We start from the raw sequence: 21,081 nt of genomic DNA on the forward strand, positions 1-21,081 counted from the left end.
CAACTGTACAGAGAAAGAGGGTGCGTCAGAAAATCATTTTGTCTTATAATGGGGGATATTAACTTCTCAGATATTGAATGGTCACTCGCACACTAGCAAGGCTTTTGTGGATTTACTGGATGATTGTTTTTTACAACAGCATGTTCGAGAGGCAACTAGAGTAGGTAATACTTTTTATCTGATTATCAGCAATGATTATTCATGCATTAAGAATCTGCAGATAAAGGAACCACTAGGTGGCAGTGATCACAGTGTGCTGACATGGTATTTACTTAACAATGTAACTAACATCAGGAGTAAAGGGGAGGGTTGTTGCTTTCGCAAAGGTGACTATAGTTGTCTCGTACATTTCTTAATTTCTGTACAGGGGGACCAACTGATGATGTTCCCAACAGAAAATTCTAAATGGAAAGCATGGAAGCATTCAAGGAAATAATCTTGGAAGTCACAAAGCTTTTAATACCAACTAAAAAATACTGTTCAAGGTATAGTCCAAAATGGAAGTTATTTATTTATTTTATATATATTTTTTTTTGTCCTCGCTTTTTCCCATTATATATGGGGTCAGCGTTTTTATTGTTTTGGCATGCAGTTTTTACGGCATGCCCGGATGCCCTTCCTAACGCCAACCCTCACCCTTTATCCGGACTGGCGATATGCGGTGGTCTTTCCCTGACCTTCCGCATCCTCCATATTTGATGGTCACGGACTCGAATCCCAGTCTAATCAAGAAGCGTGTCCTACGCACTGCTGCTCCTGCCCATCTGGCTACAGAGGTGCTGTATAGTCCAAAATGGAAGTCCAATCAACTAATGAGAATATTTATGCATATAAACTACCAGGCGACATAGAAGTCTATGTTAGATATAAGGTAGCCTGTTATCAAGTCACCAAGGTTAGGCAAGCAAAGGCAGATTATGAGAAATTAGGCCTGACGTAGCCCAGTGGTCAGGAGCGAGAGTACATAGCACGCGTTCCTTGAGTGGACCGGGGTTCAAGCCCGTGACCACTAAATACGATAAATATTTGTATTGACGATTTATTGTAAACTCTACTGACTTGGTTGTCTTGCCGGAGTATAAACAGACAAATTAAAATCTTTGACAAAGGATGCAAAGAAAGACAGCAAAGACTTATTTACTTATGTAAACTCTAGAAGGAAGGGGATGAATCAGAATGGTCCGCTTGACATCAATGGTTTGATTGTTGATGAACCTGCTGAGGTAGCTGACAAATTGAATGAGTATTATGAATATACATTCACGCATGAGGAAGTCTGTAGGAAAGTGGAGGCCAGAAGCTTGACAGTTTGGTCCTTGAGAATGTCTGTGACAACCTCTCAGATATGCCAGACAAGCTGTACTTGCTACCTGGGAGTCTAAAACGTGATGGAACTGATATTCGGGTGACACTCGAGTCAAGTGGACGCAATTTCGGCGAAGTCCGGATGGTCTGTGACAGCCAAATCCTCTGCTTGCACCTTCACGATGGTGGGACTGTTAGTAATCCTGGGTATAACCTCCATGCACAAGTACATGGTGGGTGACCACCCAGGTGTGAACCAACGTAAGCAGGGGTCGAGGCGTGGCGCCCAAACCACATGGAGGAACGCCGCCCCTCTATGTTACCAGGCAGTACTAGGTGGTAGATGACTCTCATCAACTGGTGAAATACCACCACTTTGCTTATTTGAGGCTTGAAGTGGTGGAACCCATGTTTAGTCTCTAGAGCTAAGTTCCGGTCAACTCTTCCATCATGCAGTATGATTGATGACTTTTGAGGTTATCATGAACGTCGTGGCGAGATCCAGTATTCCTTACATTTTGAGGGTACAGCTCTAAAACGGTGTTCGCAGGCCGGCTGCTAGTTAGTACACCGGACTGAACCTATTGGTAACTCTCTAGGAAGCTTCCGGATCAGCTAGTGTATAATCTTGCTACCTCTACTCTGCCAGATAGTGACTGGAGGGAGTCCGAGTAGTGTGTATGCGGGGAGCATTGTCGAGGCCACGTTATGTCAAGGATCTGGGTATATTCTTACCACATGTACGCCATATCCAAAAATTTCATTACTTCATACAGCATGTCCCACCTACTTTTTCTTACTATTGAATACACCATGAATTGTCAAACTAATGGAGCAAGCTTATCTGCGAAAAGATCTAAACCTCCCAAGGACTTCCTAATTCATTTCACAAATATATGTGGTCTCAATTCTAATCTCAATGATGTCCATTTCCACTTGCAGTCTGCCAAACCCGATGTACTTTTTCTGACAGAATCTCAGTTATCGGTTGATTCAACTACTGCTCATCTCAGATGCCCAAATTATTCGCTGTATGATTCCTTTCGCTTCAAAGATGGTACTTGTGCATATATCCGTTCTGATATTCCCTGTCAGAGACTTGGCAATTTGGAATCTCCTCTCTTTGATCTTCTCTGGCTTAAAATCTCTCTACCTCATTGTGTCAAATTCACCTGTTGTCTCTACTGTTCTCCCAACTCCACTAATCACTTGGAGCTCTTTGACTTCCTATCTTTGCAACTTGACTTTCTCCAGTCCAACTTTCCTGACAATGAAGTAATTTTCTTTGGTTATTTTAATGTTCACAACTCCAGCTGGCTTCCGTTTTCTAGTCACACCGACCCAGCAGTTCGAGATGCTGAGGCTTTTGCAATTACTAATGACCTAGCACAGACTGTTCATTTACCTACAAGAATACCGGTCAATCCTAATCATACAGCCAACACGCTTGATCTTTTTCTCACAAACAACCCTTCTAAGTACATGGTCGAAATGAGAGCTCCTTTAGGCACTTCAGATCACAACTTGGTGATTGTCTCTTCTCCAATGGAACCTTTATCTCATGGCTATTCCCAACCACGTGTTGTTTGGCATTACAAGAATGCAAAATGGGATGACCTGCGAGACTTCTTTTCTTCTTTTCCTTGGTCGGATTACTGTTTCAAAACTTCTGATGTCAACGTTTGCTCAGATCGTGTCAGTGAAATTATTCTTGCAGGAATGGAATCCATTATCCCACACTCCACTTTAAGATCTCTCCTTTATCTAAACCTTGGTTTTCCAATAAATGTTCTACGGCTGTCCAAGAGAAGAATGTTGCGTATCGTAATTGGCTTGTTTCTAATCCTTCGGTTTCATTTTCTGCCTACACCAAAGCTCGCAACAGTTGTAAAGCAGTTACTAATCAGTCCAAACTAGAGTTTGAACAGGCTAAGGGTAGAAAACTTGGTTCTTGCCCTAATGGTAGCCGAGTATTCTGGTCTCTTGCCAAAGCTATTGGCCGCAACTTTTGCCCATCTCTGCTCCCATCTCTGTCCTAACCAGATGGTTCTGTTGTCACTTCAGCCAAGGATAAAGCTGACCTGCTAGCAGCCCATTTTTCTTCCAGCTCATGTATTAATGATCTTAGTAAAACATCTATCACCATTCCCAACACGCTCCATTCAGTGCCTCCTGTGGTCTTCCATCAAAAGGATATCAGAAGGATTTTGATGGATCTTGATGGTAAGAAAGCTCCAGGTCCTGATGGTATTCCTCCACTTGTTCTCAAAACCTGTGCTCCTGAACTTACTCCTATTCTTTGCCGCCTTTTTTCACTTTCTTATTCCAAAGTTGTTTTTCCTTCTGCTTGGAAATTTGCTCATATCCAGCTAGTTTCTAAAAAGGGTGACAAATCCCTCCCATCCAATTATCGTCCCATTGCAATTACTTCTACTTTTTCTAAAGTAACGGAGAAATCAATTAACCGCCAACTCTTAAACTACCTGGAAACCTTCCGTCTGATCAACGATCACCAGTATGGATTCCGTCAGTGTCGATCCACTGGAGATATTCATTCTGGCTTATGTTACCCATTTATGGACTAATTCAATGGAAAGGTTCGGTGAAACACAAGTAGTTGCTTTTGATCGTGTTTGGCATAAAGGTCTTCTAAACAAGCTTCCATCTTATGGTTTGCCAACTGTTTTTAGTAATTGGTTATCCAGTTTTCTCTCTGATCACTCACTGAGGGTGATGGTAGATGGCTCTCTGTCTTCTAACTTCTCCACTAATTCCGGTGTCCCCCAAGTTTCAGTTCTTTCCCCCACTCTTTTCCTCTTGTATATCAATGACATTCTTCCATTGACTGGAAATCCTATCCATGATAGCCGATGATAGCACATTGCATTCAACTTTCCATTTTGAGAAACCTTGTCCTGCTCAATCAGCTTCAACTTCTCGAAAATCTGCTACCAATTCCTTAAATGCCGATCTTCAGGTAATTCTCCAGTGGGGCAAAGACAACTTAGTTGATTTCAGCCCTTCTAAAACTCAGTCTTGTCTTATATCTTGCAAAAACGATTCTTCTACTCCTATGCTTATCTTTAGTGACAGTTTGATTTCTGGGCAATATGATATATCTCTTTTGGGGATTACCCTGACTTCTAATCTATCTTGGCACAAGCACATTACAAATATTGCTTCCTCTGCATCTAAAAAACTTGGTTTTCTCTTTCGTTCTCGGTGTTACTTTTCTTCCAAACAGCTGCTCACTCTGTATAAATCGCAAATTTGCCCTACCGTGGAATATTGTTCCCACATCTGGGGTGGTGCCCCCAAAACCTCTCTCAGGCTTCTTGATTCCATTCAGAAGAGGGCAGTTAGGTTAATTAATGATTCATCTTTAACAGTCTCTCTCCACTCGCTTTTTCATAGACGCACTGCTTCTGCTGCATGCCTCTTCTACAGATACTTCCATGGGCACTGTTCTTCTGAATTGGCTTCTATAATTCCCGCTCTCTCTTTCAAAACAGTCCGAACACGTGCCGCCACCAGCCAACATCCATTTACTGTCCAACTTCAAACCCACAGAACCAACATTTTCAAGAAAATGTACTTTCGGGTACATGTTTTTTAGGACTACGCGAATGATAACAAAGAGGGTGATTTTTCAGTTATATATTTATTAAAATTAGTGGGAAATCTGACATTTTAAATCACCAGTTATTTTCACTCTTAATCAGATTAAATTCCTATTATGAGAGGAATTTAACCAGAATTCTTGTTATGAACAGGAACATAATTACCTGTTAAGTTCATAACAGAGAGAGAAGTGGCAGTTATGGTTTAGTGCTTCAAGGTCTTACACTTGAGGAATAACTACCCACAAATAAATTATACACTTGTAGTTGAATTAAAAACAGTAGAGGAGGAAAGGGACCTGGAAGTTACATATGAGCAAATATGAAGTTTTTTGAATGGTAAACAGGCAGCCAGGAAAGTCTATAGTGTTGAATTTATGATTTATCGAACGTTATCCTGTAGAGATATGGAGGTCATAATCCCACTGCATAAGGCAATTGTGAGACCACATTTGGAATACAGGTGACCCCCGCTTAACGCTCATTCGTTCTGGAAAAACAGAGCGCTAAGTAAATCTGCGCTAAGCGAACGCCGCATTCCCATAAGGTAACATAAATTCATATTTGAGAGTTGCAGTCGGTGCCATAGGATATTTCCTAATCAATAATAAACGGTAGTGAAAAGATGCTCAAATATCGGTCAAAATATTTAATATTAAAATATTTGTACATATAAAATATTGTGCATTACATACATATATAATTATGTGGTAACTAATTACGTATCAAAATTAAACTTAATTTTTCCAATTAAAATCCAGAATTTAATCATGAAAAATGTGTCGATTTTGGGTTGTACTTTGGCCCTCTTCCTGGTAAACTGAAAGGGGTTTTAATTTAAAATCTCCGCAGCATTACCATCCAACAATAAAGTCAACCGATCTTTTGCCGCTATGAAACATGGCATGTTTTTTACTTCTTTCAATATGAAACTTCTTTTAAGCATTCGTTTCCAAAAAAGTTCTGCTTCATATATGTTAAAAACTTGTTGAGAAGTTTAACATAATACTCCTCTTCAATAATTTTAACAAGTTCTTTTTTGAAAGTTTCAGCTCCTTGATTTGCACTTGCAGCTTCTCTCTGGATTTTAAATCTTTTCAACCAGCCCTTATAAGTTTTAAATGGTTCCACATTTTTTTTTTTTTTTTTAGGTGAGCTTTCTTCAGATCATCATATAGGCTAATATCTCTCTCTCTCTTTTTTTATAATATTTAACTTAACTGAATTCTGCGTTGGATATTATCTTCTATAAAATTAGTTAGTCTCTCCATTTCAGTCTTAATAGCCAGCCTAGCCCTAGTTGCTTGCAGTGGAACAGCTGTCTTTTCTGCTGCTAAAATTAATTCTTTTTATTTTTTATAATTGTTCTTATAATTAAACCTGCCAGTCCTAAATTATGGCACACATTCGCTTGTCATTGATCGGAATCGATTCACTTCAAAACGACTAATTTAATTTTCAAATTCAGTCTTTCTTACATTTGTACTCCTCATACTGCATTCAGCCATTGTTGCTTTTTCATTCTTATCTGCCATTATTAACTCTTCAAAAATGTAACCGTGTTGGTTGCATTAATTATGATAAAATGTTCGAGTAAACTGTCCATTATGCACAATGTCTAATACTGTACTGAGTGATGACTAGATTTCGGATAAATGCATATAACGAAAATATTACAAGCAATATACTTGATCATGTTTTAAAATGTTGATCTCGGAACTATGTAACAAGTCACTGTGCTGCAATTAAATTAGCGTGCGAGAAAATTTAACTGAGTGTGGGAAAATTTCTCAAGTCAGCGTGGGAAACGTTTTAATGCTGTTTTGTTGTTCATTTTCAAGCTATCGACTCCATCAGATGAAATGTTTTCCGTTAAATATGCCAAAAATGCAATCTGTACGCTAGTAAAAGAGTGTTATAGTGATTTATGACAGCATTATAGTCAGATACCGGTTTTTAATATAAGAATAGCGTTATAGCGAATCAGCGTAAAGTGAACCGCGTTATAATGAGGGCCTGCTGTACTTCCCAATGTGACATAAGGAAGTACAGCTGCACTTGGATATGAATCACTGTAGTGAAAAATTCACTAGAAAATAACAGCTATTATACTAGTAATCTTTAACTGACGTTTGAATTACAGTTTCTTCACTAATGTGCTGTTTGTTGTGTAATCATTAAGCGTCTGAAAGTCGGACTTACAAGGAGGTGTTTCTGAAACACCTCCTTGTAAGTCCAACTGTCAGTATCATTTGTAGACTTGTAAAAATTACAGAAATATCAACAGATTATTAAAGGAAATGGTAGGTCTAGAATCCGAAAAATAACATTTCAAATCAAGTAAATATAGAAATGCTTAATACACACTATATTTTGTTTTGACATTAACTATTGTATAATGATTGTAATATGAAGCAATATGTTGTTATAGCAAAATACCTTAGTCCAGAAGGCTGTACTACACTCCCAATTGTTTTTCGAAATTTTTTTTATAAGTTATTAATGCTGTTTTGCTAATCATTTTCAAGCTATTGACTCCATCAGATGAAATGTTTTCGTTAAATATGCCAAAAATGCAATCTGTACTGGTAAAAGAGCGTTATAGCAAATCAGCGTAAAGCAAACACAGTACAGCAGGCATTATAACGAGGGCGTGCTGTACTGTGTTCAAATATGGAGCTTCCGCCGAAAATAAGAAATTGACCTTCTTGAAAGGATCCAAAGATGGGCAACTCGATTGGTGATATTGGCTGAAGGACTGCCATATGAGGAAAGACTCCGATTATGTGGGCTACAGAGCTTGCCAACCAGCCACCTTAGAGGGGGCTCTGATTGAGGTTTACAAGGCTCTGAGAGGGGTAAGTAAAATGAATGAAGGTGGAGTTCTCATTGTTATAAAGAGTTCCAGAATTAGGGGTCAAAAAAATCAAATTACAGAGGTTGAGGTTTAGATTAGATTGTAGGAAGTTTTCTTTAAGCCAGCAAGTTATTGATGCTGGAACAAGTTGCACTCAGAGGTAGTTGAGGCAGACAGTTTGAATAAATTCAAAGGTCAACTGGATACTTACCTGTGTGAGGAGAGAAGCATAGAAATTGTGTTTTCTTATCTACTCGTTTTTTTTTTGTTTTTTGTTTTTTTTTTTTTTTTTTTTTTGCCAGTGCAGCAAAAGCCTGTGGCTTACTTGCACTATATGGCAGATACTATTTTATTACTAAATCCCTAGGAGAAAAGGATCATTTACACAAATATGTTCTTCTGTCACAACACGGTATCCACAGATAAATGTCCTTTAAAATGTGAGCTTAATCTCCTTATGTCTGAATTTTGCCTTAATTTCAACACAGTGTCACGCTTAACTCGATCTGCAGTTTTAGATTCCCCATTTCCAATAGTTCAGTCTTTTCAATCACCTTATTTTATAAACAGGAAAGCAAAAAAAAAAAAAAAATGTTGGTGAAATTCTCTTATGGTCACAGTCTCTTTTGGAATTGAGCTAACATTTCTTCTGACATTTTAAAATTCTTCATAATGATATATAAAAAAAAAAGAAAAAAAGTAAACTGCACCCATTGTCAATCCACTTCAGGATGGAAGCCTCCTCAACAATTCACGTTGAGGGAAATGGACCATAATCTGCCACACTGGTCCAGTGCAGGTTCACAGATCAACCATATTTAGCAGTCAGGGACTTGAACCCTATTCTACTCAAAGAGCGTGTGCTACTATATTCCTGCTCATGACCACTCGGCTATGTAGGCCATATTACCATGTTGGAACTTGTGGTCTGAGACTGGTTTCCTTCTAACAGCAAGCTCTGTTGGAAGATTGGAGCTGGCTGTTGCTAGTGAGATGCCCAATCATGAACTGCAAATTGCCCTCCATAGAGTGTGCCAGATTTCTGTCTCATTTAAGACATGCCTCTTTTGCCAGATGACAATGAAATGCAGGCTAAGCTTACTTGAACATCAGCTAAAAGTTAAAAAAAGTTACAGTTGAATAAATGGGTTTATCTCATGTCCACTGAAACAGAACCACCAATTTTAAACACACACACCAACCGTTTGACTGATTGAATAATGAAATAAAATAAAATAAAATGGAGAAAAGACTGTAAAATAATATTTACAAAAATTTTTAATTATTTACAAAAACTAAACTATAACAAAAAAATAAAATAAGTAAATAAGTTAAAATGCATTAAAATATAAATATAAAAGCGATAAAAAGACGATAAATACACTATTAGAGCTTTCGGAGGTGTCTCCCTCCTTCCTCAGTAATAGTGAGACTTAAGCGACACATCCTTAAATACCAGGTTCACGGCACACGTGGATGACCAGGCGCATACTCAGCATTCCTTTCACTTGTACCAGAACCGGAAGTGGCCTGGAGACGTGTAAAATTAAAACGTTTATCTCTGGCCAAAACCACCGCCTCAAAAAGGGGGAGAAGCCTAACTCCCCTGTCTCTGTTCATGCTATTGTTACCAGAGGATCCAATCCACAGACTTTCCAGCCACTTGCGGTCCCAGAATCTATGCGCCCGGTCATTATATTTTAATTATATTTATATTTTAATGCATTTTAACTTATTTACTTATTTTATTTTTTTGTTATAGTTTAGTTTTTTGTAAATAATTAAAAGTTTTTGTAAATATTATTTTACAGTCTTTTCTATCATTTTATTTTATTTCATTATTCAATCAGTCATAAACAGTTGGTGTGTGTGTTTAAAATTGGTGGTATGAATAATCCCAACCTCAGAGGCCTTATTGCAGATACACTGAAACAGAAGTTGGGTATTTATTATACTTAACACTTTTAAAACTTTTGCAAGCACATGGATCTACATTTTTCCTAGGTCAGGTACATTTCAAATAATATGTCAGTTTATAAATATAAACTGATATATTATTTGAAATGTACTTGATATTTGTACTTATATTTGGAATATGTCAGTTTATAAATATAAACTGACATATTCCAAATATAAGCTGTCTTTAACATGCTAATTGGTAAATCTTCTCCCTGCTTAAAAGGAGGAACATTTATGTTTTAGGCTTATGTGATGTGGGTTTACAGCAGAATTCCAGTGTTCTTTTTTTGAAGATAACCCAATATAACACCTTTCATACACATTTCAAAGAGGAAAAGCCAAATGACCACTTTATCTTTAATTTTTCATGAATCTTTCAATTTTTCCAGTACATGTCGTCATCTCTTATCTGTTTCCAACTGTTAGTGGGTGCAGTTTTAGTAATTGGCAGTGCAAAAATAGTTTTTAAGAATCTTAGTACATCACACTGTCATTGTTCTCTGATTTGGCTTACAAAAGCCAGAAACTGATGAAATTGAATTGCATGATACATAAATAGATTCAAAGGATATTATTGTTTAAAAAGAAGAAGAAAAAAAAGCAACGACAAGTTTATTTTTTGCAGTTATTTTTAAAATTCTGGTTTGATTTTGATAGTTATTCCAGTGCTAGGCAGCAAAATCAAAATAAATATAAATTAATATTTAAAAGCATTTATGTACAAGGTTTTCATTTTTACAAAAGTTTAAAATTTCATGAAGAAATTCACTCCACAGAGCCAATACGCTTTCTATATACTAACTTGTGAATGGACGAATTTAAGTTGATCTCTTGAGAAATTCATTTTGCAAATGAATTTATAAAGAGATCAGCTTAAAATTGATTGTGTCAGTTGGTTAGGCCTCCCCTGACCTAGTTTGCCAAGTAGAATTGTCTTCCTGGAGACCGTAACTAACAGGGTGTGTCCTGCCTCCAGGTGTGAATACTGTATTCCAAATATGATCTATTCATTGTCTTATATAGAAGTGGTTATGATGACCTTCTCCCTGCTAGTAAAGTTCCAGTAAATCATGGCGAGGGCACCATATACCTTCCTAGTTGTCTGTTTATACTGAATGGAAAATTGTGTATTTTGAATTGTAACACCCAAGTCTATTTTCTGTTGAATCACTTTTAGTTCCTTTCCCCCCTAGCTTCTACATGACTCCAGGATTTTTGTTCCCCTAATATGTAACTTCACACTTAGAAGAATTAAACCTAAACCAGTTGGCATTTTTCAGACTATTTATGCAACTGATCTAAGTCTTTTTGAAGCTTCATGGCCTTTCTCAAATAGTTAACCACCCTTTCTACCATAAATAACCTCATCAATATCATTTATGAAAATTAGAAATAGGTGGGGGACAAACACTGAGTGCTGAGGGTCCCACTTGTTACAACTGACTGTTTATAACAATCCTCTGTCTCCTATCTTTTAGCCAGTCTGCAATCCAGCAGAGGATTCAGACTAAAGTCTGAATATAAAATGTCAGATTAATTGTCTGTATCCAACTGTTTCAAACTACATCATAGTAATTTACCAGATTCATCAGGCATGATCTCCTTTTAACAAATCCATTCTGGAATCTGTTCAGGATACCATTATCAAGACAGTCCTCAATCTACTCCTTAATCACACTCTCCGTGATTTTCCCTACCATAGAAGTCAAACTCACTGGCCTATAGTTACCCAAATCCCCTTTAGCAACGCAAACTTTTGTGGATTGCATAGATATTAGTACATCTCCAGTGCAGCGGGGGGGATCTTCCCATAGTTAATGATGCTCTCATTAGTAGTCCCACTAGTTCGATATACTCACATGCAGCCTTTTCAATTATAACCAAATTACCCTTAACCCCAATAGCTTTTCTGACAAAAAACTTTTCATTAACCCTTTCCAGACTATTTACAAAAATATATGCTTTTTGCATATATGGTTTCTGAGGTATATATACATATATTTAAAGTTTTTCAAGGTCGTTAAGTTTTTACTGGTGAGTAAAAAAAAGTTCCAGAATTCCTTCATTGCAGCAGTGACTGCTAAACTTATGCATGTAAAAATTTGGGAATTTTAAGAAACTTTTATTTGCTTTTATTATCTTATATTGCTTTGTGACGATGATAATGACAGATGAAGCCCAGCTTCATCCTTCAATTGTAAAGCAATGTAAATTAACCCGTTCTGTTAAAACAAAAGCATGTTAATTTAATGCACATCATTACATATATGTCCACTCTCACTCAGACATACCACCATCATCATTATTAAGCATTAATAATTAATGGCTTGAATGCTGTGTTTTTTGCTACAAGATGACCCCCTTCACTTGAGTCCAGATGTGGGCTCAGTCCTCTCCTGTCACACTGGGTCACTCAAGTGTGATAGGAGAGGACTGAGTACAGTTTTGTTTTGTACTTTTGCTATTTCTTACTACACTCATTCTTACACATTTATTAATTAGTGAACTTGCTGCAGAGTTGAGGCACCACTCCATGCCTATAGTGCTATATCAGCCAGTTGTGGCAATGTGTGAAATAAAGTGATCTGCATGACATTTTGGAGGATAGGGAAAGCAGTAATTATCAATGCTTGATAGCAGTGGTGCTTGCAGTGGTTACAAGAATGCCGATGCCTGGTCTTGAGAGACCCAAAATTTTCCTTTGTATTTCTAAAAAAACGTCTTTAGTTTTATAATGATATAGCTTTGCAGGGGATACCTTAATGCAAAAAATAAGGCTGCCAAATTTGAGGTGCACTACTGCTTTAGGTATATGAGCATGAGGAACTTTCTGCTTCCTCAAAAGATCATTGCCAAAAATTGGCACTAGGGCTTGTTTTTATGTCCAACTTGAAATCAGCTACCATTAGCATTAGCAGAGGCATATGATGCAAGAAAGCAAGCTTATTCAGCATCAGCCAAAAAAAAAAAAAAAGAAAAAGAAAACAACCACTACTCCCATTTCACCCCTCCGTTCGTTCGAAATACCTGTCCAGCTGAGCCTTAAATTTATTTAGGCTATCGACTTCAACAACAAGCGATGGGAGTCTATTCCACAAACCAACTGCCCGCTGGCTAAAGGCAAATTTCCGCACATCTATCCGACATCCGTCCTTCCTCAATTTGAATTTATGCCCTCTCAGGTGATTATTCTGAGCAAGAGGAAGAATCCCATCGGCATTGAGCATGCTCAAGCCATTCAAAGCCTTATACACCTCTATCAGATCACCTCGCCGATGCCCAGTCTCCAGGCTCTGTAATTTGCAAAACTTAAGCCTTTCTTCGTAAGAGCAACCCTTTGTTCCATTCACCAATCTTGTTGCCCTTCTCTGTACTCGTTCCAGCAGCTCTACATCCTTCCTGAAATGAGGCCTCCAGACCTGTATACAGTACGCAAGGTGTGGCCTGACCAATGCCTTATACAAAGGAATAATCACATCCCTGTCCCTGCTTGAAAAATTCCTGTATATCATTGACAAGACACCATGAGCTACTCTTGCAGCTCATCTGCACTGCTCAGAGAACTTCATATCTGCCTGCACAATTACCCCCAGGTCCTTTTCATTCTCTACCACTGTCAGCGTAGTACCACAGAGTTGATACGTTGATCTGGGGTTACTGTTTCCCATATGTAGTACTTTACATTTGTCAATGTTAAACTTCATTTGCCACCTCTCAGCCCATCTGCTCAACCTTTCCAGATCCTGTTGCAGCAGCATAGTATCAGTAGTGTCCTTAACAACCCTGCCAACCTTTGTATCATCTGCAAACTTGGACATTAAGCCTGATACACCATCATCAATATCATTTATAAATACAGAAAACAACAATGGACCCAACACTGAACCCTGAGGAACTCCACTAATAACATTAGTCCACGTTGAGCAGTGTCCATTGATTACCACTCTCTGTCTTCTGCCACTCAACCATCCCTTTATCCATAGCAGCAATTTGCCTCCAATGCCACACTTCTCCAATTTGTGCAGCAGTCTTCCATGCGCAACAGTATCAAAAGCCTTTCTAAGATCCAAATATATAATATCAAAGTTATTCCCTGCATCCAGTTCTTTTGTGACTACATCATAGTATCCAATCAAATTGGTCAGACAAGACCTGCCTTTAACAAAACCATGCTATGTCTGAGCTATAACTGAATTCTTGTCCAGATGATCCTGCAGTGCTTCTTCAACCAGTGCCTCCATTAATTTTCCTGGAACCGAAGTTAAACTAACAGGTCTATAATTACTTGTGTCAGCCTTTGATCCTGCTTTGTGAATTGGGGTTAAATTTGCACATCTCCAGTCCATGGGTACCTCCCCTGAGTCCAAAGAAGCTCTCATAATTATGGCTAGGGGTTTGCTTACTTCCTTTGCTGCCTCCTTTAGTATAACTGGATAGATCCCATCCACCCCGGGTGCCTTTTTTATGTTTATCCTCAACAATTTCTCCTCAACTTTCCTCTCAGTTATTAGAAAATAATCTAGCCCACTGCCACTGTTTACTTCACCTACGACATTCCCCTTCCTGAATAACTCCTCATGTGTGAATGTAGATGCAAAATACTCGTTTAGATTGTTAGCCACCTGAGCTGGATCCTCAACTGCTGAACCATCAACATCCAGTGGACCAATCTGATTCATCCCTTTCCTTCTTGAGTTTAAATAGGTAAAGAACTCTTTTCTGTTTTTCTTTGCATCCTTTGCCAAGGATTTCTCATAATCTGCCTTTGCCTGCCTAATCTCCTTTGTGACTTGGTTACAGACCAACTTATATCTATCATAGGCTTCCATGTCACCCATTAATTTGTATGTATCCCATGCATTTTTCTTCTCTGCGATATGTCTCATTAGTTCATCTGACAACCATTTAGGCCTGAGCCTTGAACAATATTTCTTGGTTGGTATGTAAAGCCTGGTAGTTTCCAAGATTAGTTCCTTGAATTTGCTGTTGGTAACATCATCAGTTGGTCCCACTGTATAGAATTTAAATACTGTCTCAGACCATCATAGTCTCCTTTACGAAAGCAAAAACCCTTCCCTTTACCTCTGATGGTAGTTACCTCCTTGAGTAAATCCCACTTCAGCACACTGTGATCACTGCCACCCAGTGGTTCCTTTATCTGCAGATTCCTAATGCATGAAGAATCACTACTGATAATCAGATCAAGAGTATTACTCCCTCTAGTTGCCTCCCGAACATGCTGGTGTAGAAAACAATCATCCAATAAATCCACAAAAGCCCTGCTGGTGTGTGAGTGACCAACCCACAAATTCCAGTCAATATCTGGGAAATTAAAATCTCCCATTATAAGACTCTCTGATTTACTGGCCCATTCTATTTCCCTGTACAGTATCTTATTATACTCATCAGAGTCATTAGGCCTATAGCATACTCCTACTCTCAATTTTGATTTACCTATGCTTATGTCACACCAAACTGACTCGACACTGCCCTGTCCATCAATGTCGACTGGCTTCACTTCCTTGGATTTTGTGTTTTTTAACTAATAGCATAACCCCTCCTCCCCTCCTGTCCTTTCTATCCTTTCTATACACATTGTACTCCCCAAATTCCAGTTCTGCATTCCTTATATCTGTGTGACACCACGTCTCTGATATCCCAACAATATCTGCCTTTGGATGTTTTGAGCAATACCTCAAATTCATCAAATTTATTTACTAAACTCCTAGCATTGGTATACACGCAAGTATACATGCACCTTTTTCTATTGTTAGCTACCCTAACACAACCCATGTGTTTACTTGTATCACAATGACTTCCAGCAGTCTCTGAAATATCCTGCATCTTGTTTTTCAGGCTTCTGCTCATTCCAATAGAAGCAGTGCAAGACTCTCTTTCACCTCTGTCAGTGGCTACTGTTAATCTATTAGTCCTTGTATCCCCCCCCAAGCTAGCAGTTTTCCGACCCACCTAACACTGCCTTGATAGCATCAGCAAATATTCTTGCACCCTTTCTATTTAAGTGTATCCCATCCCTGTAGAAGCAATCTCTCCTGTTAACAAGTACATTCCAGGCTGAAAAAAATTCTACCCCTTGAGCCTTGCACAATCTTTCCAGGGCCGAATTGATCGAGAAGGCTCTCATCATATACTCCCTCCTATCGTGTCTGGGCAGAATTGCAGACACTTTCAAATTCAACCCTACTTCACGGCTTTTTTTCAACAGTGACCTGTACTTGTTAAGTAATTCTGCTGGTCTCCTACTCTTAATATCATTAGTGCCAACATGTACAACTATATCACCTTTAGTGCCCTTAAAAGATATCTGCTCTACCACGTCATCAACCTTTGCCCCTGGCAGACATACCCTGGTCCTGTTCCACCTATCCTTTTTACAAAGCATGTTCCCCGTTTCCCTGATAATAGAGTCACCAACAACTACTAGTTCCTGTGGGACCAGCGCATTCTGCCTTGGGGGCTGCCTCTGTGTTGCAAGATGACCAAGTGCAAGCTCTGGCGTTGATGTGGGCAGCTGAGAGCTTGATGAGCCCCTCAATTTATTTCCTTCGAGGGCATCCACCCTGTCCTTCAAGGTCTCATATAGGCCCATAACATATCCATATCCATAGTTCCATTGTTACTATCTTTTGAATTTGTATAGCATCATTTTAAACAAGCAAATCTACTTTGCATTTAAAAATGCATGGTGGATAGATAAAGTGGGAAGTTCTTTTTTTTTATATATATATATATATATATATATATATATATATTGGGTGATTCTGTTATAAGCTTGCTTTCTTGCATCATTTGCCACTTCTAATATCAAATCTGATGCACCACTAGGAAAACTGTTTTGAAGCATACTGGCTCTTCATCTTCTGGTGGGTGGCCTCTGTTTATTACTGTATGCCAAACTGAGTGAATAATGTATTTTCTCTAACTGAACAGTCAAGTGATGTATGGAAGAAAGCTTCCATTTAAGCATATAACCGTTAAGTGTGCATTCGCTTAGAAATGGGTTGCATTAATCATCTGAATACAAGGTTAGACAATTTTATTTTAAGTTTCAAGACTTTTTATTTCTTGCCATCTGGATTAGTAACACTGTCACACCAGCTGTGTATTTGTGACATATGTAGGAGACTATCCAGCCAAGTTTCAACTCTCTATGTTTATTAGTTGGTGAATAATAGCCTTATAAAGTTGCATGTGTCTAAATTTTTCTTAACCATTAAAAATGGAAAAACTATTGAGCAAAGAACAAATGTGAAATTTTGCATTAAATTGGGTAAGACATCCATGGAAACATTGGAACTGATAAGACAAGCATACAGTGCGTCCTCCATGTCTAAAAGTAACATTATGAAATGGCACAAAAGGTTTTGTGAAAGGAGAGAAACAGTGGAAGACAACAAATAGTGTGGTGCACCGGTTACGAAATTGATAGATGAAAACTTTGAGAAACTTGCAATGCTGGTGAGGTCTAATCACTGGTTAACATGTGCCATGTTGTCTGCCAAGCTCAATATGAACAGCAAAACAGTTCAACAAATTTTACACAAAAAAATTGGGCGTAAGAAATTTGGCAGCAAAATTGGTTCCATCTTTGCTGGTGTTGAACTTATGGAAAGAATTTTGTGAACATATCGAAGAAGATTTTTTGACTTGTGTTATCACGGGGGATAAAAGTTGTTGTTACCAGTACGATTCCAAAAGAAAACACCAATCGATGGAATGGAATACATCAAACTCACCCAGACTCAAAAAAAAATCTTTAAATGTCAGAGTGAAAAATGAAGACAGTGTTGATCCCTTTTTTGATATTTGAGGCATTGTTCATTACAAATTTGTGCTAGAGGGATGTATAGGCAATCAGAAATTTTACCTGTGAGTGCTGAAGAGAATGAACACAGCAGTCAAAAGAAAAAGACCAGACTTGTAGAGATGGATTTTGCACCATGACAACACTCCGACACACTCATCGCTCATTGTTTCTGAATTTTTAGCTTTTCAGAATTTTTTAAAATTAAAAAATTACTGAAAGCGAAGCGTTTTGTAGATGTGGGGGAAATTAAAATGAATGTAAAACAAATTTTGAAGGACCTCGCAGTTGACGACTTCAGCAGATGTTTAAATCAGTGACAGATGCACTGGATATAGTGCATTGAATTAGGGGGAGAATAGTTTGAAACTTTAACTGTTTCATGTTTTTACAATTAAAAATAAATTTTTACAATTTTGTTCCCAAAACTTAATTGCTCAACTTTGTATGATGATATTCATAGGTTGCACTTTAATGCAGAATATGAATTGGACAGATTTGGAGCATGTTTTTGCATTAGATAGACCAGCGTTTCCCATACTTTTTTTGTCACAGAACATTTTTCATCTCACAACATATTCGCAGAACACTTACGAAACACAAGTTAGCAAGAACCGAAGAACTGGTGCGCCATACAGTATGTAATAAAATATTATTACATAATATTTTATTATATACTGTTATGGCGCACTGTGCACAAGAGCATCTTTATTTCCAACACTGGTAAAGCCAAAATGCAAATAACTGCCATTATACGTTTGTTTGTTCTTTTATTAGTTGGTTCCTGTTTTTTCACTTCAGATTTTTGTGGAACAAAAGGCTGCAATTGTTCGTCTTCATCGACCACAGTTGCACTACTAGAATACTTTGCTTCTCATTTTAAAGGCCTTTTTTCAACCACAAATCCATGGTCATTTATTTTAATAATATTTTGAAATAATAATAATTATCAAAAAAAATTTATGCAAGGAAGTTAGTTTGGTTATGATATCGGTTCGCTTCCTTCTCTCCTTCAACCCATGTGCTCTAGTCTAAATTGCATACAAATGCCATATTCGATCACTACATTGCTACTTTTTCGTAGATGTTATTACCTCTATGCAAAACCTGCCAAAATAGTGTTCTGCAGTCTGTGCCAGTATATTAAAAACTGAAAAAAAAATTATGATAAATATTATAATGATACAAAAGTGGTGTACGCTACAAATATGCAAAATTTATTTATTTTATTTAATTTAATTATTAATTACAATTTTTCGCGGAACACTAGTGTTCTGCAGAACAGTTTGAGAAACACTGAGGTAGACAATCATGAAGACTTTCTGCTCCTTCTAAAGATTGTTTCATTTGACCTTGGTCTTACATCCAAAATGATGCACCTCAGATCTGTCACTTATTTTCTCCATTAAAGCATCCTCTGCAGTCCTGTATCATTATATTGCATGATAAGAAACCAATGACCTTTGAATCAGCTATACCGGCAGTCCAGATTTTTAAATGTGTAGTGGTTTTGCTTGTTTAGATGATGTTATACAATATCAAAGATATTAACAACTTACACAGAACCATGGATAACACATTTGTCTTTAAGTTGAACATAACATCAAGTTATACTACCTAGTTCTTTGCTACAGTCTTTGGAGGGAGCAGAATGTTCCCTATGACCGTCTGCCTAACAGTGATGCACCTTGAATCTGTGTGCCGACCGGGCCAGCCGGGTGGGTAAAGTGCCTGCCTGGCAACCCAAAGGTTGCGGGTTCGAATCCCGCCTCGGGCTTGGATCAAAGTACTGCAAAAACCGTGGGAGGCGCATTATGGCCACAGAAGTCGATATGCCAACAACTACCTTGAATCTGTACCTTTTTTTCTTTGTTTGTTTTTTTCTTTTTTTTTTTCTTTTCTTTTTTTTTTTCTTTTTTTTCTGAAATTCTGCTTAGAATGTATCAATTCTTGAACTTTTAATGGATTGCAGTGAAAAAAACTCAAGATTTGTAGAACAGTACTTTGTCTCACAAAAAATTCCTACTGAAGCGTTTTCTATAAATGAAAAAAAATAATAATAAAATTAGATAAGTAATTAATCTTTAAATAAAAGTTAATGATATTTAATCGTGAATATTAATATAATAATAAGCATTGGATTAATCAAAGAATTCCACTGCTTTACTGCTTTTAATTTGATTATTATGGACCTACTGTATTGACTGCAACTCTTATTATTGCCCTTTTATTTTAGTTGGTCACTTCAAGAACAGTATGTTGAAGTGCTGGAATCTAGGAGCAGTGACAGTACTGAAAGCTGTGAGTACAAAAGATTTAAAAGTGGAAATTGATCAAATTAATTAATGCAAATGTATGTGATTAAAATAAATGATCATTTGTATTAATGAGACAATTATAAAATATTCACTGTTTTCACTGTCATTTTCACTGTTGAAAGGTTGAATGGTGTTTGTTTATCATGTAATAGTTCAGGTTAAACAAAGTTAAAGTTTCATTCAGGTTAAACGCAAAAAAAGGTGCCTTGGGCGGATAGATCTATCCAATTGTATTAAAGAAGGGAGCAAAGGAGATAAGCAAACATTTAGCAGTAATGAGGACAGCATTTTTGGATGTAGGGGAGGTCCCTGTGGACTGGAGACATGCAAATGCATTTCTAGTTCACAAAGGGAGATTAAAGGGTGGCATGAGTAATTACAGACCTGTTAGCTTAACTTCTATTCCGGGTAAAATAATTGAGTCACCGGTTAAAGAAGTAATGCAGGCCTATCTAAACAAGAGTGCAGTTATACTCTAGTCACAGCCGGGTTTGTTAAGGGGGATCTTGTCTGATCAATTTGAGTGGATACTGTGATGCAGGGACTAAGGAACTGGACAGTAATGAAGGTATGCTGCTGCAATAAGATCTAGAAAAATTAGGCAGATAGGCTGAGAAGTGGCATCTGAAGTTCCTGAGCAGTGCAGACAGGCTGCCAGGACAGCTCACAGGGTTTTGTCAATGATATAACGGAATTTTGCTAGCAGGGATTAGAAGGTGATTATTTATCCCATTGTATAAGACAGTAGTTAGGCCACAGTTTGAATACTGCATACTGGTCTGGAGTCCTCATTTTAGGATGTAGAGCTGCTGGAATTGGGTACAGAGGGCATACTCTAATCAGGGAATTCTTTTCCCTGATTAAAGTATGCTTGCCACCCTTTACATACTGTGAAATTGTGCATTGTTTCTTAGTAGTAGGCTCATCAGAATTATTTTCAGTTTTTTTATCCTTTTCATGCCATGAATATGTTCAAGATGCCTATGAAGTCCACTTATCGATGATGCTTTACATTGCAGTGGTTTAAAACATATCTGGCAACGAGCTGACTGATTTCCTTTATCTTTCTTAAAATACTTCCAACATTCTTCATACTCTTTACTCATCATTATGGATATCTAAAAAAAAAATTGATAAATAAGAAATATTAAGTTTAGTAGTATATACAAAGAACTGTAGCCTATAGCAAATATTCAA

General features: G+C 37.6%; 1 long non-coding RNA gene across 2 annotated transcripts in view; it reads left to right on the forward strand.

The window, feature by feature from the left end:
* Positions 1–19,867, forward strand: part of LOC150081401 (uncharacterized) — a 161,881-nt gene extending 142,014 nt beyond the window's left edge. For both annotated transcript variants that reach the window (XR_016547271.1, XR_016547270.1), the window contains one exon: positions 19,803–19,867. This is a non-coding gene — a long non-coding RNA (uncharacterized LOC150081401). The remainder of the gene's footprint in view (positions 1–19,802) is intronic.
* Positions 19,868–21,081: the final 1,214 nt, after the last annotated feature.

The sequence above is a fragment of the Mastigoproctus giganteus genome, chromosome 8 (assembly GCF_048544385.1).
Source record: "Mastigoproctus giganteus isolate SK-2022 chromosome 8, ASM4854438v1, whole genome shotgun sequence".
In the NCBI taxonomy this organism is placed as follows: Eukaryota; Metazoa; Arthropoda; class Arachnida; order Uropygi; family Thelyphonidae; genus Mastigoproctus; species Mastigoproctus giganteus.